The sequence below is a fragment of the Rhopalosiphum padi genome, chromosome 1 (assembly GCF_020882245.1).
Source record: "Rhopalosiphum padi isolate XX-2018 chromosome 1, ASM2088224v1, whole genome shotgun sequence".
NCBI classification, from domain to species: domain Eukaryota; kingdom Metazoa; phylum Arthropoda; class Insecta; order Hemiptera; family Aphididae; genus Rhopalosiphum; species Rhopalosiphum padi.
In genome coordinates, this window is record NC_083597.1 from 59436780 (window position 1) to 59458897 (window position 22118).

Here is a 22118-nt window from a genome sequence, read left to right on the forward strand (position 1 = left end):
ATTTAGGATGAAGAAATTTTTATAAACGTTGCAGTATAACTTTACTAGTATAAGTAGTTAAATCAAGTAAAAATTGTTTTTTTGATTAATATTAATTATTTGAAGTTTATTTATTTATAATAACAAAATATACGTCAAAATGTAAAAGGACGTTTGATATAATTGTTATAACTTTTTTTTTTAGATTCTGAGTGGAGAAATACATATAATAGTATTACACATATATTATTTTCGATATGTGTATACAATGTATACTTTACATGTTATATAATATTTAATAAGCAAAATAGCAAAAAATTGCTTACAAAATTAAGATTTTTCTGGTAGAAAATTATTTCTTGTTAGTATTTTTAAGAAATCAAAATTATAAAAATCATTAGGTAGTGTGAATTTTTTAAACAATTATATTTTATGCACACAGTGATATTTTAAAATGCAATACTTTCCACCAAAAAGTATTCAATTTATCGAAATTTATTTTATTACAAATACTAAAATTTATGTATAATATCATTCTAAATATTTTATAAAATATACTTAACAATATTTATAACCGTCTTCGCTCAGAATCGTGTATCGTTTGCAATAATTTATCATTAATTCAAATTTAACACGTCCATTACAGTAACTTATTCAATGACAAAGTGCATCCGATACTTTAATGCTCTACTAGTTACTTCCCTTCATTTTCATAATGAGTTAGCATATGATCTATCATATATATATATATTAAATTGTTTGTTATAACTTTAATATTAAAGGTAAAATAAAATATGTGATTGATGTCACGGTTAAAACGAAGCATATGGTAGTGTTATCGTCAAAATTGTTTATTCTTTTGAACAAAAAATAAATAAATTAATAAATAAAATAAATAAATGAACAAATTTTGTATGATATTAAAAAAGTTTATCGTGTTATTATTACTAAAATAGTTTGTCATTTCTCTTTTGTTCACAATAAAATAATCTATAACTAATGTTATAATATAATACGTTGAAATAATAATGATGAAATTCGGACAAGTTCTACGGTGTTTCGTGCAGAATGGGTTTTCAACGGAATGTCATAGTTTTTGAATTAAATTTTTACATATATAAATGCTAAAAAGTTTATGATAAAAATTACAAAACTAGAGATTAGTGTGATGATTGATGTTTGCCCTAACTTTCCAAATATAAAACATGACATCTTTAGATATGATAACTTTTCATTTATATTTTTAATTTCAGTCATTAATTTTAGTGTTTTATTCTCTTAGTTATGATATTATATTGTTTTACATATTTTTATAAAAGTTCAAAAATTTAATTTTTGATACAAATAAATAACTTGGTAATATCTATATTTTGGTATAGTACAAAACTATGAACGATTACAAAGTATTATTTAGTTTTTAAATGCATATTGTTTATATTTTATATTAAAATAAGTAGGTACCTATCAAATTTAAAAAAAGTTAAAAAAATGTCTTACATTTCAATAAACTAAATATTTAAAAAAAATAGTAATATAATGACAAAAAAAAAGGTAAGCAAATGGGTACCGCTCTGCTGTATACTAAGTACTTAGGTGTCGAGTGGGTTACTATATTATTTATTTTGTATTATTTTATTACATTACGGCTAGGGCTCAATGTAATAACGTATAAATCACAAATAGATAGTGCTTTATATTTATTAGCTTATATATATATATATATATGGATGGATTCTCGTTGGAAATTCCCATAATTCTTTTGATTGCCTGGTGACGTGCGTAGTTGGTAGCTGATTTAAATACATCAAGACATAAGTTAAAAGGAGAACCTTAAAATGTATGTTGGATAGAAGTTGAGAGGAGTCGCAATAGTACCATTAATTAATTTTTGAAGTAATCCTATACTAAGTTAATTTCGTTTATCAATTGGTGAGCACAAGTTAAATACATTCAACAGGGAGATGGTCGTTCATTTTTAAAGTAAAATTCATAAATTTTTGTTGAACAAGTTATGAAAACTATATTATGAATCCCAAACAACATAATACTCAAATATAGATTTTACAAAAGCTCAATAAAATAAATTATAATTTTTTATATAGTATATTTGCATGTTTTTTAGAGCTAGAAATCCCTAAGCCTAATAATTTTAATGACTTAATAAATTTGAAGATTGTATGGTCGTTACATATTTGTTAAACAAATCCAATCATTTTTAGTGCTTTACAATATGTTGACTCAATATGCGCATGAAAAAAGCTTACGATTAAAATTGATTCCAAAATCTAAAACAATATTACTAGTAGAACTTAATGGAGTATTATAAATACCTAACATAAACATAATTGATGGGTTATACGTCTTTTAAAATGTCATAGTATGGTATTTTTCAATATTAAGTTCAAGTCCCATGTTTTTGGTCAAAAATACCAGACCTTCAAGATTTTGCTGTAAGAATTAATTATCATAAATTGAATTTACTTGGGAAAATAACTTTAGATCATTTATGAAAAGTAAGAATTTGCAGTCACTAAGTACATTTATCCACTATAATGAGTGTGTTAAATTTGAATTCAATTATATAATGTATCATTGTATATGAAAAACTATTTTGAACAGAGAAAGTCTTTCGGTCAATATTACTATATTTATTTCGTGATGTGTTTTTTTGATATAAAGCTATTAATGTTGTTTATTTTACTTTTAGAACCCATCAATGGTCGCGTAATTTTTTTTTTTCAAATACTCGTACTTTTGGTCGCGTAGGTTAAAGATTTTCCATAATATGAAATATACTTAAAATATTACTTTTAGTTGGTACTTTGTAACTAACAATACTTATAATTAATGCACACAAATAATGACATAATCGTTCATGTTTTTTTATAACAAGAATCAAGAGAATATGAAATTGAAAAAAATTTTAAATAACAATTACATTTCAGTCGCAGGGGGTAAATATTCTCCAAACGGAAAAAATTGTTCTTGACGCGAGTGTACCGGGCAAACGAAAATAGTAAATATCATTATCGAATTATGATGTGATTTTGATAAGCTAATCGGAATTACGAATCCATATTACAGATAATTACGAGAAAACACATGTGTATAAATACACTGGAAGATTATTTACCCCACGCGACCAGTTGCTGGTTAAATTGTCATGAATTTCTAACTACAAAATAATTTGCTAATTTAATTTTTGCTAAAATTATTAAAATAATTGTTTAGTTATTTTCTAAACAGTTTACAATTATACATTGTAGAGCAACTTGTAAAAAATTGGCTCTTAAAATACACGTTAAAAGGTGAGTTTATTCAAATAATTATTATTCAATAGAAGTTTTATGTCTTGATGTGTATTTCGCGTTTTCACGAATAAGGCTAACACAATAATAGCATTGAAATATCGTATTTGTTGAATGAAACTTCGATTTAGCCAAACAAAAATAATTTATTATTCTATTCGATAAATTACATAGGTACCAAAGCCAAGATTTTATACGTTATTATTAAAAAAAAATGTATAATATATTATAACAATTTAGATATTCTAAATTTTGAAATCTGCTGTCGGCGCTTCGAGTAACCGATGAAATACAACCGTCTACTCTGTAATTTACGATTTGAAAACTTACGCCTCCGTCGAAACAATGTTGTTTATTCTTTGTGGCTGCTTGATTTCCTATGGGACGTTGTGCCGAGTTAGTGGCATTTTACCAAATTCCAGATTTACGACTAGTGTACGAAGTAATGTGAGTTGTGGTTGCGCATGAGAGACGGACGAGAGACAAAAGATCAACAAGTAATGAGATTTTAAATAATGGTAATAATGATAACAATAACAATAATGATGATAAACAATTTTTTTTTTTTAAATACAATCATTATTGTTATTCTAGTATACGGAATACTGATAGTTCTGTAACATAAACTTAAAAAAAAAAAACAACGGGTGATTTTTTGGTGTCTATTTAAGTGGTCTTTTTATTTTTTATCATTATTTTTTTATATTTTTTTCATCGTGGGAAATTGCATGTGCACAAAATAAATTAATTTCGTTTAATCCTACGGGAAATGCCTTTCGGTCGCATGTCAACCAATCCCTTTGGATTACAATATTATAAAACAAATAAAAACCCTCGGAACAAGTGCATGTTTCGGGGGTGGGGCATATATGTATGGATTCCGCGTATAGTAAAATAATATTTGTATGTAAATAAAGTGTAATGACGTCGTATTGCTCGTATTCCTTAAAAAATAAAAAATAATAAATTTTATTATAATTAACCATACTTTTTCTTGACAACGTGACGAAAATATACATTTTATGGTATGTCTCAGTGTATCTGTATTCTTCTAAATTGTTATAATATTATTTCGTTTTACCAAAACCGTGCTTGACTGAGGTTGTTGAGAGTAAATACAATTATGTCAAAATATACTCACTTTAATATGGTAGACGGCAAATCCCAAAACAAGATGACAGCCGACTAACCATCCGATGACACACTGACCATTTGAATAGGTTATAAAAGGCTATTGTGTTCTGCGCCACACGACCATCGTTGACGAGCCGTTCAGTATCATCACTAAAACGTACATAATATTATGATTGTGTAAATTAATACATCATATTCATACTTATATATAAAAAAATATTATTAAAACTTCAAGTGTCTAATACTTGTGATACTGTTTGGATATAGTGGAGGTATGACTTCGAAAACAATCATCGTTCATTTGGAGATGTCAGAGATTTATTGACGAAAATTATTGTGAATATTTGAAATTTATCACAGGAAGGGTTTCTGTGATATTCCAATGTTATGTTTAATAATAATAAAATATAAATAGTTTTGAAATTATTAAATAATCAAGTACCTCAACAATGTAATCGCGTTTAGAAAATTAGCAAATTTATTGCATAACATTTGGTGGATAACTGGAAACTGTTTACAACGATACAATAAAATTAAAATATAGTAATAATATATTATGCGTGTTCAACTGTTTCATTAAATTAATAGCACAAATACAACATAAAATAATACTGTAAGTTAAGATTTTTTTGTATAGTTATTATTCATTCCAACATGTTTAGAGTTGAAATAGATTTAATTAGTTTAAACGTTTTAATAATTAAAGAATAAAGGTCAAGGATTATTGTATTCGCTGGCCAAACTCATATTCCAACTATCATTTCAACTCAAAAATAAATATAAACTAAAATGATAAAACGATACGTAATATTGTAATATATTTATGTGAATCAATCGGATTATTAGTTACGTTATCATAAAATGATGAACTGTGAAAACTTGAAATATAAAGCATTACTGACATGATTTAGTTTCAATCATAAAATTATTTAATTTAAAATGTTTTCGAGAAGTATAATTTACATAAAGTTAATATTATAATTAAAATATGCGCATATCAATTTAGTAAATTATTTCTTAAACATCTGAAGTAAAAACATATAAACGTTGATTATATCCTTATTTCTGGAAACGTTTTACAAAATATTACTTGAGTAAAGTTGAATATTGGTATCAGTTACTGAAACTAAAGTAAAAGTTCATGAAGTGCATATAATATATAATGTTACATGGTAATACATTCAAGACGCATTTTGTATACACAAAGTTTGTGTTTATTTTCTTCTACTTATTTCCAATCAAATAAAAATAAAAATTTAATTCATATTTTATCGATTTCATAACACATAAACACCATAATATAAGTATGATATTATATATTTTGTATATCTGTAAATATCATAAATTTAAAACTTTACATATATATTCTGATTTTTTGGAACCTACTGGGGATTAAACATTAATAACATAGATTGTCTGACGAAATTCACATCAATGTGTCTATCTAATATGATTGGTATGATTGAGCCCACGTACTCCAAACAGTAAATGTCTGCGAGCGTAGCAATAATATTATGAAATACGGAGAACGCGTATCGTATCGCCTCATTTTTATCAGTTTGACTGTAATGGTATTCCTTGCACAATGTATTATTCATGTAACTCGTGGTTGCCGTTTGACCAGTAGCCTAAATAACGATAATAGTAATAAAAATAATAGTTATAATAATAATATTCCGAAATGTAGGAAGAACGTAAAAAAAAAAAATAATAAAAATAACAAAAACGTAAATATACTGGAAAACAATGAGAATGAGAATGGGACCCTGCAGAGACAGCGAGTGCAAGAGACGAATGAAACGGGAAAACGGTAGGGATAATACGAATAGACCCGGTGAAAAACATAGAAGCAGGAAAACCACTATTATTAGGGTCAACTGTTTATGTGTAGAAACCACCTTTAGCGGTCCCGAACACAAAATAATGGTTTTTGTAGTGTATTCAAATAACGTATTATTATGGTTGGGCATAGTGTTAAACCTAAAATGTCCCTTAGCATAAACATACAAAACAGGGAAAACGATTGCTGTGTATATATTATTATTATTTTTCTAAACAGGAAGTTTAATATAAAAATAAGCATATTATTTTCCTAAAAACGAGACAAAAATATCTTGGCCATTTTTGTTATAATTACATGATTTCAGTGCATTATATTCGTACTAATTTAATTACCGTGAATTTATAAAATGCATTATATTATAATAATACAATAGCTTTAATTAAATGTACATACAATTTTATCATTAAACCTAAAATATTTATTTTTATTCTACTGGTATGCTATTTAAAAAAAAAAAAATTGTATACGATTTCACAGTACCTTCCGTTTTTTTTTTTTTAGAGGTACCTATTTATTATTAATAATCATGGGTATACGTGAAATCTATGAATCTATTTCAAATGATTTCGTGAATTTAATTATACGGGATTGCATAAATTTATTTCTTATGAATTTTTTTTTATCAATATTCACGTGAAATTGTATTTTCAATGCATCTAGTTTATTTTAATGGTTTATATTTTCTACACAGAGGTGATCGATAACCAGTTATTTATTTTGAACACGAAGCATTTTGGAGGTCAAAATAATAAATTCCTAATACTTTTTTATATTTATAATCAGGAAAAATAAAAAAAATATAACGCAAACAGAAATTTGTACGTAAATCCAATTTTTTATAAAACCGATACTAATAATACATAATAAATGCAATATTTTAGGAAAAAGTTATACCAATTACCGTAATATTAAAAGTAAAATAAATTATCAAACAACATACTATGAAATAAATTTATCTAGTGATACGAGTATTGGCTGATAGACCGTCTCTGGCCAGTCATTTTTCGTATACAAATTATAATTCAAATTTAACACAACTATAATTAATAGTAATCCACTCAATACCTAATGTAAAACAGAAAAGTGCCTAATTGACTACCTTTTAAATAATATATTATAATTTAATGTTTTTAATAAATATAATGTTAAAAATACGCCATGTTAAATAAATATCTGTTATTTACCAATTAATATTAAACACGAATTAAATGCATGTATATTTTTCAAATTTAAATGCACGTGAACAAAAAGACACATGATCACGTTAATCTTAATTACGTTAAAATTCAACAGCTCTGTTTTTTTTCTATCGTGTATGTTATATCAAAATAAATATTTTGTTTACTTTATTTATTCTATTTTAATGATTTCAAATTTTTATTTATCAACGAAAAATATTTTAGTTTCTTAGATAGTTTCAAAATAAAATAGGGAACAATTTTTCCAAGGATTAATATTTACAATAAAACTACGTATTCCATTCTAAAAATATACAACAACGCATCCCTAGTTTTATTTTGATATTTTTACTACGTAATTTATTTTGTTGATTTCATAAATTGTATTTATAGAATGTCTATATAAATATCTATAAATTAAACTTATTATCTGTTTATTTTTCTTTGGAATATAACTGATTTATAATGAACAGGTATATTAGTGCCAGATACTTTCAAACGTTATAAAATACTAAACTATACATTTTATTGAAATTATTTTCAAGTAGAATTTATTTTGGTTCTTTGTTTTTTATAAGTAATTTTTGTTTTTAATATTCCATTAACTAAAAATATCGGTATCTTCGTTCACTTCTCATTATGCAATTGTTGGCGAATGACTAACGTAAGTTAGTATACGCGTATGGTATATATTATGTAAAATAAAATAAACATTGTTAAAATATTATACATTAGTCTTACAACTAACACAGAAGTTATACAGAGTTATCAATTTAGCATTAGATTCTTATAATTATTTTCTTATGTTAAATGATTCACTCTGTATATACTATTATTTATTATGCACGGCGTGTATGGTATGGAACAAGTTTTGATTTTAGTAATGGATGTTTAATTAATATTTAAATTTTGAAATCATATTTTATATGTATATATTGTATATTTTACAGTGAAACCTCCCATAATGCCCTAATGGGTACTCTTTCCAATTGCAGACTTTTTTGGGGGAACGAGCACATTTTCATTACTTTTCAATGGAAAACCTCCGAATAGTGGACACGTATTACACTTGTTAACGTAGACTTGTTCAAAAACTAAGTATTTTTATAACTTGTTTATTTAGATATTTAGATTATATGTATGTGTATATATATATGTATTTATTTATTTTTATTTAATTTAATTTATTTAAATACGTATTGTTAAAATATTAAAATCATTATATTATTAAACTGTAAATAAGAATTTTAAAATTTAAAATTAAAAAATAACACGTATTTTTTCCTTTTACACATTTATATCTGATGAATTTCAAAAGTATACCCACTCTGAATAGTAGAAAAAATTTCTATGGCTAATCATGAACGTTATTCATAGGTTTCATTTTATATGTACTTATGTTTAAATCTTCAATATATTGAATTGGAAATTCCCTATTGGTTGTCGAAATAAAATTGTTATTATTACTTTTATACGCAGTGAGAAAATATTTAATATAGCATTTTCAAGTGGGGAAAAATTTTTGTTAAGTCATCATTACAACAATACTTTATTAACATTATTCACTAAAATAATATTACTTTAACCTGTAAAAGTTAAATGTTTTAAAAACCAAAAAATAATAATTATACATCATAACGCACAGCACACAATAATAATATGTCAACTGTATATAAATATTGAGAAAATGTATGAGTATATGTGTGAACGATATGGAAATAATTTGAACAATTTATTTCCCTAGGAACAGGCGTAAAAATGGTTTAATGTTGTTTTTATTGAAATAACAGAGGTTTATCGCGCGGGTGTGGACAACGCTAAAATAGTAATTCCCCTTCACCCCCCAACCATTAGCATACACGGTAGAAACGATCAGATGAAAAATTGCCTGTTAGACCTTACTTCTTAGACATAAATCGCCATGGTACGGGGGTCCAATCAACCTTGAGCTCGTTTGGGTGTGACAGCATGACAAGGCACTTATGTGTAGGTCCGAGAAATCCGGGATTATATGGGATATATTGGTAAAACAGGTCCTAATGAGTGTGTATATGTACGCGTGTGTACGTGTGCAGTTTGTCGATGGCGGTAGCGAGAGGAAGGGCGAAGGAGAGACCTTTCGGGCAAATTAATAACCAACGGCGCAGTGGCGTCAGGAGCAGACACCCCCAGTACACCGATCGCCGTATACACATGCCACACACACACACACACACACCCATGTTATATCCATACAACATTTGTGTATGAATTTATATATATATGTGTGTGTGTGTGTGTGTGTGTGCGTTTGTCCGGATGATGGGGCGGCGGGACTTTTCCTCCACGTTGGAGGCAAGCAGTATACCATATAGTACCTAGTGTAGTATAGTAGCCGCGTGGCTATAAAACACTTCCTATGCTCGTTATATACTTCACAAACCGTAAAATATACGATTTCGTACGCCGGATTAACCCAACCACGAGCGGCTAACGACACAAATAAAACAACTACGTTAATGCCGAGCTTTCGCCGTCTCCGCATATTCGGAGAGTCCGGCCGCATTTATTGGTCGAATAGTTTCTTCGTATAGTTTTACGTATGTGTGTGATTAATTGTTTTTCTTAAATAATAAAGAACACCGCGTGATACGGAAAATTTCAATGCATGGCTGCTCGATTATTGAATATTACATTAAAAACAAAACAAATAAGCAATGCCCCCAGTCTTCGCTTAGATTTTATTAGGTGTTCAAGTTAAATATCATAATAATAATATGTATACCGCCCAATGTATAATCGCGAAAAATTAATATTATATCGATTGTTTCGAATTGCATCAGCTACATACCCCGTCAGTGTTTTTCTATGCACACTGTTCACTTATTACGTATTAATTTCATACTTTATTTTAACATTACATTATTTAATTTAATTTATTTAGTGGTTTGTTAAAATACTCAACTTCACGTAGGTACATTATTTTAATCAAAATTAATCAAAAAAAATTAAACGTAATGATAGGAAAATGTATTGTCATTGGTAATTAAATATATCTGATATTTTATCTATCAATTTGTAACACTAAAATTATAAATATTATATACCTTGAGTTATTAGATTGCCGGTTAATACTAGATTGATTTAACCACGCCAATATTAAAATCAATATTCTAAGATATTATTAAGTATGTGAATATGTGATTGTTTATTTTTAAAATATGATATTGAAAAAGCACTGCGTATTTACGATACTAAGATGTTAAATAATGACATTAGTATGATTACATAATATTACGATTTAATATTTATTTATAGGATAACATTTTTAATTTTAATTATTAAGCACTATTAAATATTTGATTATTGACAGAATTTCCCTCATTAGATTAATAATTGGATTTCAACAGTAAAGTTTAAACGTTTCAATCAGTTAGAAAAACCCCAACTCTTGTCAGTTTAAAATTATTATTTTCAAAAAAACTCTAAAACCAAACTATGTTTTCCGAGATTTAATTGAGTTTTTGGTTAAGAATTGAAGTAGTCTTATTTATTATTGATTAACAGATAACATGTTTAGAACATTTCAACAAATAAAATTATGATATTTGTATAATAACGTTATTTAATTAAAAGAATTTATATCAAAATATAATTTAAAAATTAAGAAAATTTGAAAGTAAAAAACTATACTTTTACATTATTATATTTTGATGTATTTGGTTAAAATAGATTAAACGAGACAAAATATTTATTATGTTATATTATATTATGTTAAGTATTATAATATTTATTTATTATATATATTTCCAGTGTAGCAGTCATGGTGTTTATTATAATATTTTTCAAATAACTTATGATTTCATACTTTTGAAATTTGGCATGGATTTTACTAAAGGTTTTTGAAAAAAAATAACTGTATTCTACGGAATTATAGGGTGTGTCTAAGCATCCTGAAAATATATCTTGGGTTTTATTGGACTAGCTTTTTCTCTGCCAACCCTTAATTATTATATAAAATAATAAATCACTAGCAAAGTCATGTTTAAATAATATCTAACTAGTATGTGTATATGTGTATTTGAAGTAAAGAACACAATATATTGTTTTAAAAACGTATTTAATTAAATGCAAATTCAAAATTATAATAAGTTACTAGATTTAATTCAAATAGTAGTTTAAAGTTTAAATTTATGGCTATTATTTTTAAGGATATATTTAAGTTATGATTTATAATAATTATATTGTGTTGTTTATTTTATCATTATGTTTAGTTAGCAAGTACTTTTTATTTAATTTTTTTTTTTTTAATATTAATATTGCTGTCTAGTATTTATCAAGTGAATACGTATGTTAACTGAACGTTTTTCATAAAATAACTATTTAAGTTGTACTAAATAACATTTTATCAGTGACATGTCAGTTGATTTATTAAACATATATAATTTTTGATATTTATAGCTCTCATTAATTTATTATATTACAAAACAACGATTAGGTACATTGTAGTGTAACACAATTTTAATTAGGAAAATACTTTATTTCTTTTAATAATATAGTATCATTTTGGTTTTTAATTTTGAGTAGACATTGATAAAAAAAACCCTGACGTAAGTACCTAGTCACATGAATTTTATTATCGTCACGAAAATAATGTTATTATGATCGCTGGCAATTAAAATTGATATTTAATTGCCGTCTTCAGTTGAAGTGTTTCTTTTTAAAATTTCCATAAATCAGCTATTCTTCCATCAAACATTAGGATATTTATGTGACGAAGAGAGAAAATGATTGACGTTACCGCAAAAAACCCGAAACTCTCTTACACAGCACTTAGGAACATTCAATACATATACTGCATATTATATAGTGCTTTGTTTAATAACTCTTCAATGCCTTCAGGAATTCGTTGATGATGATGATGATGATGATATTATATTAAATCAGCAAGTAGACGTACCTAAATGAATTGTTAATGTACCTACTCATATTATACGTGCACGGTCCACAGCCCCTTGGAAATTGTGTTGCGCCATAATATTCAACTCACCACTATTTAATCGAACCACCCTCACGTCACAGTGGACTGGTGGCGGTACAAACTTAGGAAGTTAGGACTTTAAAAAAACCTGAAGCTACCTACCCTCTCACAACTCGTCCTTCGTTCACTGCATCGCCCCACTACCTTCACCACAACCAAATCCAATGCGATAACCTACATGTGTCCACACCCCATCCACGGTTAAGTAATAAGTGGTGGCCAACAAAGCGTGACACAGTATTATTAAATAGTCGAGTCGTGATAAATCGAATCTCAATAACCCGAAAACCTTCATAATTTAAAATTTTGTCTTTTCTTTTTTTTTCCTTTCGAAATTCTAGTTATCAAGTCTCGACTGTACGCATTTATACTATACGCGCTCGAATAATCTATGCGTTATTTTAAACGCAATTAGTATTTATGATAATATTATTTCACACAATACATACGCGTGGTTAGGAATAGTGCGTGCGGGAAGATGGTATTTCACCTCTTGTTCAGGTGAATCGGCGTGGATGGTGTGTGTAGGGGTGGTTTGTCAGACGCGAGTTCGAAAGACGTGCAATAACAGCTTCCGTCACCCACTTCCGGTTGTGGCGTAACGCGACAAAAGTTTCCACAGTTTTCCCGGTTGACACACAAACACCAACGTGTACGACAACAACCCCAGTTTCACCCATACGAATGCGAGCAACAATGTTTCCTTCCGCAGGATATAATATCATTACCATTATTGTAATACCGTATCGTATAATATAACCATGCGCAGAATATCCATCGTCGAACTTTTTACCAGTCGCCGCAGTTGCACTCAAAAACTGAAACCGGCTAGGTTCGGTCACGACGATAAAATAATAATATTACAATTTAATATAATAGTAGTATAATCGTTAACTTGGTCACAGTAGGTATACGAGAAACCAGCGGAAGTCGATATCGATGATAATACGAGGTATTGCATTGTTCGTTGTCCGTCGATCGCGCTATCATCATTGACACTATTTCGATAACATTATGTTATAAACGTGATACAATGACCGATGAGTTTCCGTAAAATTCTTGTCTTGATAAAATTGGAAACATTTTCAATCGATTTTACGATAATTTCGTGAATAATGAAATTACTATTATTCACGTATTAGATTAAAAAAAGTAACGCTCAGTAATGAATCTTTTTTTTTTTTATCGAATGTTTATTTTTGTTTCATTTTATCCCAAGTGTATAAGCAATTTTAACATTCAATTTGGAGAATTCTCCGATTCTATTGAAAATAAAGAACAATGCATTTCGAAAAATAACACTGAGTATTAAATTTAAGGAGAAACTTTTCATGGATAATAATACCAATAATATAGGTACCTAAAGGTAACATTTAATTTGTCAATTTAGTATTATATAAATAAAATAATGGAATGTACATAAATAATATAGTATATCCGTAAAAAAAATCGTTTATTTTATAACTTATTATTATATTATTGTTTAGAGTATTTATACAATTATAACCTATATTTTTGTATTAAAATTAATATTGATAAAAATTACATTTTTTTTTAGTTCAAACCTTCCATTTTTGTATTACGCTTTTTTCATTACCTATCCATATTATGTAGTTTATCGTATTCATCGTAATTTATTTTATCAGGTGAAAACTTTATTTCATATTTGACTTTTTAAAGGAAAATGATCCAAAAGTTACTGAGTTGAGTTGAGTTTTAAACTCAACAACATATTAATACGGATTTGTAATACTAGTCAAAATTAATAAATAATATATTGAAAATATGCATAATCTAAAAATAATATATTAATAAATCATACCAATATATGTCGAATGTATAAAATAATGATAATATGTATAGGTACTATTACTATAAGGTATAATTATAAAGCTTTATTGGATGATAGTATTATTATGTCATTACAGTAAAAAATGTATATCGATAAAAATTAACCGTAATTAGGAATTACTAATTTCCATAACAGTACTTACCACATAAATCTTAATTATTTTATTATCTATAGTATTATTTATGGCAAATTGGTGATTTTAATAGCCAAATCACACGTATAATAAATTAATGTATACAATTTAAGTTGTTTAAGTCTGTTATAATAGGTTTACTTTGCTTAGGGGTAGATATTAAAATGAGGTATTATGTAATAATATGTAAACAATATTTTAGACACAGAGTAAATTTATAAAAATGTGATTACTAAAACAGGAATAATAATTATAATAACTACCTATTCATAAATCATACAGTGGTAGGTATAAAATAATTAAATTAGACAGTATGTGGTAGGTAGTTCAAAATTATTATTTTTTTGAAATTGACGGATTTGAGTGATAAAGATATTGTTTTTATTTATTTATTTACTAAATTCGGGCACAATATTCGACAGGAATTGAACCAAATCGACTGAAGGTTTCACGAACATGGAAAAAAAGTTTAAAAAGCTGTATAGTAATTCCCTACTGAGAGGATTCAGAAATGCAATAACAATGACACCGGCTTTTTTTAAACCACTGACGCGTATTGACCGGATATTTAGCTTTTATTTTCAGAGGACCTTCTATTTTTTCGATTGGAGAAATGAAAAAAGGTAAAGGAAAAATACAATAAAATGGTCAACGTGTTAAAGTACTCAAGTATATTGACATTTCAAGATTCGCGTAGACTAGACTCTCAATTTCTTAGTGACCCTACTCTGAACTCTAGTCTAGTCGGTACATTTAACAAAATAATCTGTCACTTTTTATTCAGAATTTTTATTTAAGATGTTTAAGAAAAAAAATAATAATGCTTTAATAAATATCAGATTCAAATATATAATGAAAAAAAAAATCGTTTTCCACATTTTTTTTTTATTTCCTCGTGATTATTATTAAAATTGTGTTAACTTTAGCCTAGCAGCAAACTTCCCCTACCACCAATATAATTATTAAACGTGTCATGAATTCAAATCTTTAAATTTCCCGATTATCAATACTTTTTCTATTATTGACTTAAAAATCGGAGGGAAAAACTTTACAGTCAAATGCAGTCTATAGGTTATAATATATTGCTTTCAAGTTTTATTAGCTTACGTAACAATTTAGGGAACGAAATGAAAAATAAATAAGGTATAAAAAAAAGCTAATCTTAAATAATAATAAAATTGAAAATAATCTAATCACGCAATCGATTTATATCAAGTATTTTCTCGCCGTTGCTTTAAAATGTGTTTCATAGGGAATATATTTTTTCTATAGATACTATAATAAATTACTCGGCAGTTATGTTTATTATGTTTTTATTATTCTATACAGAATTTGTCTGGAAAGAACTCTTTAATTTTGATTTTAGACGAGTCCATAACAATTATTGATATGCAAATGTTATTGCTATACATACGTTATATTGAATATAAGAACTGAATTATTATAATATCAAACCTCAATACACAGTTACTTATAAATGTTTTAAATTTCTACATACTTTAAAAAAAGGAATTTTTAAATCGGTAATAAATCGAAATAATTTATTAAAATATTTGTATAATAATAATAATAACAAAAAATATACACACTTCAAAATTATAGTAAAATAAAAATATGTTATTGAAATAATCACCTGTATAATAAATGGAAATTCAATGATTGGACAAGTTCTTTGTTTATTTATATATATATATATATATATATTTATTAGTTAAAAATGAAGTCCCTGGGCGTTTCTTTCTGTAGAAAACATAAAAAACCATCCATAACCCTAAGCACAGTTAGCCCACATAGATTATTAACGGTTTTATGTTGGCAGAGTTATCCCGTAGCAAACGGCTCGGAAGCATTTTAAAATGGTAAATAATATTACGAACATTAATCCATGAAAGGATAATTTACAACCACCTCCTTCCATTCACGTGTCAAAAATATATGGCTCTTGCCACGACGAATCCGGATAAACGATCTAACTAATCTGAAACGCTAAAAATATGCTAATCCTATCACAATAATGCAAAGATGAATTTTTATTTATTTTTGTATTTGTCTTTGATAATAATATATACAATATAATATACTATATATATTATATACATTATAAATAAATTATGGACATTTTAAATTTTAAATTATTTGATTTCTCAGTTAACAATTATTTATATTAATTATGATTAAAATCAAAAAAAGTACATAATACAAATATATAATACATTTATGAAGTACAAAATGCATGTGTAAATTAATCTTAATATAATTTTTTTCTTACAGATATATTTTACAATTAAATCCAGCAGAACATCATTAATCCGATATTGCGGGTAAGTTATTATTAAATTTAAATTTATTTTATTTATAAACGGGTAAAACCCCTCTTTAGGATAATAGTACAGTAAGTTATAATAATAACATGATAGTTAAAATTTAAACAGAAACTATATACATGACAACACTAATATACATACCTATACATTAAAAATATATAATCAAAATTAACAGATGTGACATTAAAATTATATATTATTGCAAATTATTGACAGCAGAACTTACTGCTAAATAAAAATGTTGCTTAACAACGTGGCGTGACTTAAAAAAGAAATCAATGTGAATAATAATATTGTTAGTTAGCTAAAACAAGAACTCTGGGAAAAAGAATTATTCGAAACTATAGTTATTGTAATAAGATGAGATGACGAACAAAGTTTGTGACCTCGTTTTTATGTTTAATTAAACCATAGAAATTCACTCAGAGGAATCTATATTACAATTCAGTAAATCGAACAAAAAAATCAAATAAGATACATTTATTTTAATTCGCATAGAGAAATCCTCAAATGTGTAGCCTATAGTTGTATGACCCTCGGCTAATAGCCAGATTTAATTTATTACAAATTAATTTTAGGAATTTATATTGTACCTTTTCTATCTGATTAATATATAGAGAGCATAATTTGATGACTAAACTATGTGTATAGAGCCAAATTATAAATGAGACCTAATTTTTTTTAAATGAAAAAAATATTGTTAAAATTCATAATATTTATAAATTTTTAATTGCTTGACCACACATTAATTTAAATCTTTCTTAATTTGTTTTTAAAAGAGTTAAAACTTTTAAACAGCAATCAATACCTACTAATTTGTAATTCAAACTATCAAAGGCACTTTTTTTTATATATTTAATATAAAATAATATGAATATTATAAATTAGAGTTTTTTTTCTTATTTTTCATAACTAATTTATGGGTTTTATATTTAATGATAAAAAGAAAAATTATAAATTATAATAATTTTATAAATTTATTTAAATTATTTTTGCTTTATATGACACAGTAGTTATTAGCATTGTAATTTTCACAAGTTGTTTGAGTAATCATGATCAATCAAACTGTCCAGGTAATATTATCGTTCACACATATTATGTATGATGAACTACAATAATATCGGATTTTATACTGACAGTTTCATATAATATATGAAACTCGTAATGAAATAAGAGTATAAATACACAAATAATTTTTTTTTGTGTAGGTCCTGAAATTATTTAATAACCAATATAATTTATATAAACGCAGTGATCTACCGAATAGTTTACAGACTCCATTCTTTAAAATGTTTTAGTATTAAATCATTAATTACAAAGATGGTGATATAATAATATTATAAATTCGTGTGTATTACATCATAATAAATATTTCTATTTACCATATTTTTTCACAATAATTTGCTTGTAACGGAAGACATAATCAATATTTTCTAAATTTTTTTCGATGCTTTATGGTCTTGGAGCTAATGGCACACCAAGTAAAATCTTTGTAGCTGAAATCCGCTACTCCAATAAAAAAAATATATATTTTTTTTTTACTAGTTTATTCATTATTATAATATCTAGTATATTGATTTTTCACAAAAATTTTACAATGATTTTTTTTTTAAATTCAATGATAATGTTAGATCCATATCAATAGTAAAATTGTACATTTAGTGACAAGTATTTCTAGATTTATATCCTGATATTAGGTTGAGCGGTCGTGGACCATATAGCCTTTGATCGATAACGACGATAAAAATAATAATATTATTATCGTCGACTGTCGATGCTATGAAAGTCAAACTAGTGGTATATTTGTGTATTTTTGTACCCCCCCCCCCCTTCAGCAGGTAAACAAAAATCCTATGCGTGTTTGCTCGGAGCAAAAATAACCAAAAATGGTTTGTTATTTAGTATACATCACACAATTACGTGGTTTATATAGTTATAGGTAAAGGGGTACGAGCCTTGAATGAAATCGGTCCCATAATATATTATACATACAAAGAGCGAAAACCTGAGCAAGGCGGCGGGTGTTGGATCGAGACGTGTGAGCATACGCGCGTGTGTGCGTGTGTGATTCAGGAACGGCGATATGATGATACTTTTAGCGCCTGTGACGGACCGAATACGTGATAAGAATACGGAAATAGATGCGGATCGACGGGGTAGTGAAAAGCATCTTGGTGACGAGTGCGTAGTGGAGGTGGGGTTTTATAAGACGACGACGATGACGGTGGGAAATCGACATCTGCTCGAGGGTCGATAACGAAAACTACTCGCGCGGTCTTATACACACGTGTTTCACTTTTTTTCTTTTTTCTTTTTTTTTTTTTTTTTGATCCGCTTTCGTTGGCGAACTTCAGCATATTGGATTTTGAATTACAACCGTCCCACCGTCTACTTATCCTCCACAACCACTTCAGACTCATCGTGGGTCCCCCGAGTAAGATTGTATATGCTCAGACATATACAGGTTAGTCTATAAAACCCTAGTGGGACGTGAAATTTTATCAAACTAGAGTCATGTGCTATAAAATATTATGACGAATGATAATAATATTATGTGGAATGCATTTATGGTCGTTTGGTTTCTTTTTTTCAAAATTCGATATCTATTTCCAATCGACTGAATTAACAATGCTACAATTTAATAATTATTTATTTGTATCTATATTGTTTCTTTTTTGAAGATAATGATTTGTATACCTAAAAATTGTTCTAAATGTTTATCTAATTCATAATATTTAAAAAGGTTTTGTTCATAATAATTATGTTATAATATTATAACAATTATATAAGTAATATGTATATAATTTTTAAAAATAATTAAATTGCATTTTTAAATATTATATTACTTTACAGATTTAGGCCATTACATAATTGCTCGTGATCATAAATAATTTATAAAATATTTTTTTAATTTAGCCATATTAATATGTGTACAACATTTATTTTTATAAAATACGTTATCGAGGTTATTAAATTCTTTTTGATGCTGTGATTTATATTTCAGTTTATTTTGCTGCGTCTTTAGTACTTAATATATTATGTTAGTACTTGGTACGTTCACAATGAAGTGACGAAATCTGTTTTGTGCGTCGTCTAGTCATAAGATTGTTGTTTATTTTACACCAAATTGAAGTCTGTGCAAATAAGGTACACATGTGAATGTTTTGTCTTGTTTCTCTATCAATCGATTTTTATTCATTCTAGTTTCGTTTGTTGAGACGCACTTCGCAATTTTATAATTTATAATTTATTGTGAAGGTTTGCGTATTACGTTTAAGTATTCTATGAGTGTACAGAGCAATATTATATATATTATAATACTTTTGTGTTTGCTATTTTTGTTTCCTGATAGTTTTTTTTTTTTTTTTTTTGAGGAGGGGTGGCCTCAACGTCCCCCGAGTTTCAACGATAAAAAATATCCGGCGGTAAGAAAAGAATAATTTCGTTATATGATGATATAACTGCGTTTTGTTATTATTGTTATTATAAATATTCCCACGTAACCAAAACATTCTTAATGTAGTTTAAATTATACAGTATAATTGAATGATTTTTTTTTTTATATGGTTTTATTAGTATAAGCAATTCAAACACAATCAATCACAAGGAATGCTTCTATACCAATTTTGACGTTGTTTTCAAAATGTGCCATACCCGTGATTGCTATACATTTTAAACTATTTCACATAAGTGCATAAGATGTATAGAATCAAAACAAACAAACATAATATATGTATATAAGTACTAAATCTCATAAATTTATTTACGTTTTGTGATACAGCTTGAAACGAATACAGAGCATAATCTAATAGACAGATTACCTCATCAAATTAACATTGAATCCTATAGCTTTTATCCTTATAATTTAAAGTTTGAATCCATTATTATTAGTTATGTTTTAATGCGTTGAACAAAAACCATAATTTAGGTTTTGTAATACTTACTAAAAATAGGTATATTATATTGTGAATTTAAATCGTATCATTTAACTTTTGGGGTATCAGTTTTTGCCATAATAATAATGCACGGTATAATATATGTATAGTATATACACATATGAATACATCGTTAAATTAAACAAAGTTCATATTTAAAATATAAGATAATGGTACTTATCATAGATTCGCATATATTATATACACACGCATTATAGGTATTATATAGATAACAAATATGTGCATATTATATTGTAAATACATTTTAAGGTTTGTGTAGGGTTATTTGACTGAACATCAATAGTGAATCTATTCAGTACATTGATGATGGCACAATAAAGTTACCATAGAAACATAATACCAGTACCTAGGTACATTAATACTTTCCATACAAACACTATAATATAGCAAATTGTAAATATATTTTTTTAATACGGATGTTACACAATATTCAATAAAATATATTACATACTATTATACTCAAATAATAAAATATACTCATGTTTATTGGTTACCATTTAACAATGATTATATTTTAGGATTATATTGTTTTAAACATATTTTATTTTTTAGATGAATATATAAAATATTATGATAATTCTTACTTAAAATTTATATTTAGATGCTTTATTAAATATTATATGTTTTAAAATATGGTTGGCATTTTTGTTTCGTTAACTATATATATATATATTATATGCTATTAATTTATGACTATATAGTATATACCAAAAAGGTATACTATAATACTTCAACTTAAATTCAACATTACGTAGTGTATGAAAACTATACCCAAGTTATATACCAATATATTATATATTAACATATATTAACAAGTAACGTTTTCACTATTATTAGCATTTAACATCAATAGATAATATAGGCATAAAGTCAAACAAAAAACTTAAATAATCCCAATAAAAAACAATTAAATTCTAAAGGAAACGGCACCATTAAAGTAATAAAGTTTACTTATATTTCTATAACTGTAAGTCCCTTTTAAGAATTAAATTTAGGATATATTTTAATTGATTAATGATAATAAAAAAATAATAATTATTATTTTCCAGTACGTTATTTCAACGATATTTATATATGAATATCGATATTTAATATATTATTATTTAATGATAAATTTTTCGTAACAAATTTTAATTTTAATTTTATGTTTGTACCTACTATTTATTATTTCCTACACGTATTCGTATTATTATATTTTCTAATACTTACTTATTTAAATTTTATCCAAAACATCATAATTTATGTATTTTAATAAGTCGGATGCCTAAAAATTGCTTATAGTTTATTATACGAGTCTATAAATATTTTTGTCATTAATGTTCAAGAAAAAAATTCAAAAATCTTAAATCAAAAGATTTAAAAAGTAAAAAAAATTAAAAAAGTGTTAGTTT

The 22118-nt window shown here is 26.4% G+C and overlaps 1 protein-coding gene across 7 annotated transcripts in view; it reads left to right on the plus strand.

The window, feature by feature from the left end:
* The window catches only part of LOC132917409 (junctional adhesion molecule A-like), a 285049-nt gene that overhangs the window by 134188 nt on the left and 128743 nt on the right, over window positions 1-22118 (plus strand). For all 7 annotated transcript variants that reach the window (XM_060978136.1, XM_060978133.1, XM_060978135.1 and 4 more), the window contains one exon: window positions 16719-16768. The gene's annotated coding sequence lies outside the window, so the exon portion shown is untranslated. The remainder of the gene's footprint in view (window positions 1-16718; window positions 16769-22118) is intronic.